A 1,992-nucleotide genomic window follows, 5' to 3' on the forward strand; every position below is an offset into this window, starting at 1 on the left:
ATCAGGGAGGCTACGTATCCGGTATGGCTGGCAAATTCGGTGATGGTCCGGAAGGCTACAGGCGGGTGGCGAATGTGCCAAGACTATACCGATCTGAACAAGGCCTGCCCAAAGGACAGCTTTCCGTTGCCACGGATAGACCAGCTCGTGGACGCCACCGCCGGCCACGAGCTGCTCAGTTTCATGGACGCCTATTCAGGATACAACCAGATTTTCATGCACCCTTCCGACAGCGAACACACCGCCTTCATAACGGACATAGGGTTGTACTGTTACAATGTCATGCCGTTCGGCCTAAAGAACGCGGGGGCAACATATCAAAGGCTTGTCAACAGAATTTTCGCCAAATACATCGGCAGCATCATGGAGGTTTACGTTGACGACATGTTAGTAAAAAGTAGAACTGCCGAGGAACACCTGCACAATTTGTCAATCATGTTCAACATACTGAAAGACTACCGGATGAGGCTGAACCCGATGAAATGCGCCTTCGGTGTATCTTCCGGGAAATTCCTCGGATTCATGATTAGTCACAGGGGTATCGAAGCGAATCTCGAAAAAATAAAGGCAATCATCGATATGGAAAGGCCGAAGACGACGAAGGACATTCAAAGCCTTACCGGACGCGTGGCGGCCTTGACTCGCTTCATATCAAAGGCTACCGACAAATGCGTACCGTTCTTTAAAGCCTTGAAAGGGGGCAAACGGAATATCATATGGACTGCCGAGTGTGATAAAGCGTTTCAAGACTTAAAGGACTACATGGGCAAAGCACCCCTTTTATCAAAACCACTACCTGGGGAGAGTCTCTCCCTATACCTTTCGGTATCTAGCACTGCCGTCAGTTCGGTATTGATACGAAAACCAGAGAAAGCAGAGTTACCGATTTTCTATGTCAGTAAGGCACTCCAGAGTGCTGAACTTCGGTATCCCCCATTAGAGCAGCTTGCACTAGCCCTGGTGGTCTCGGCACGAAGACTTCGGCCATACTTTCAAGCACACGGGATCAAAGTTCTGACTAACCAACCGCTCCGGCAGGTGCTCCAAAAACCAGAGACTTCTGGCCGATTGATCAAGTGGGCGATCGAACTCGGAGAGTTCGATATACAATTCATGCCAAGGCCCGCCGAAAAGGGTCAAGCCGTTGCCGATTTCATCTCCGAGCTCACCCCAACAACAGCACAGGAGATACCCGAGATCGGGTTGCCGGAGGAACTTGACACCGAACGCTTTGGCGCCTCAACTCCCGTATGGAGTCTGCACGTTGATGGTTCGGCAAACCAACAAGGATGCGGAGCGGGCTTGGTACTGACAACACCGGACGGACTCAAGATCGAGTACGCCCTCCGATTCGACTTTCGAACCTCCAACAATGAAGCGGAATATGAAGCTCTCCTGGCCGGCCTTCGGTTAGCCAAGAGCATGAATGCAAAACAAATCAGGATTCACAGCGACTCCCAGCTCATTGTGAACAGGGTAACGGCCGACTTCGCTGCCAAAGACGCCTCCATGTATGCCTACCTTTCGACTACCCATCAACTGCTCCAAAGCTTCCGAGCCTACGAGATCAAGCAGATCCCCAGAAGCAAAAACAGCCATGCCGATGCATTGGCACGGCTGGCTTCGGCAATCAATGATAAAGTCGGAAGAAAGGTGCCGGTAGAGATTCTTGCCCGACCAAGCACGGTAGCGCCCAAAACGTGTACCGTACGGTACGAAGATACATGGATGTCTCCTATCTACTCGTACCTGACCAACGGCACCCTTCAAGAAGACAAGGCCTAGGCCCGAAAGCTTAGGTACCGATCAGCAAGGTACACCGTCATCAACGACGTCCTTTACAAACGTGGCTACACAACTCCATATCTCAAATGCCTTACGGCAAAACAGGGGGACTACGTCCTTCGGGAGATCCATAATGGTGTGTGCGGCGACCATTCCGGGTCCCGGTCACTCGCCCACAAAGCCTTTCGGCAAGGATACTTTTGGCCG

This window comes from Prunus persica, chromosome G4, assembly GCF_000346465.2.
Source record: "Prunus persica cultivar Lovell chromosome G4, Prunus_persica_NCBIv2, whole genome shotgun sequence".
In the NCBI taxonomy this organism is placed as follows: domain Eukaryota; kingdom Viridiplantae; phylum Streptophyta; class Magnoliopsida; order Rosales; family Rosaceae; genus Prunus; species Prunus persica.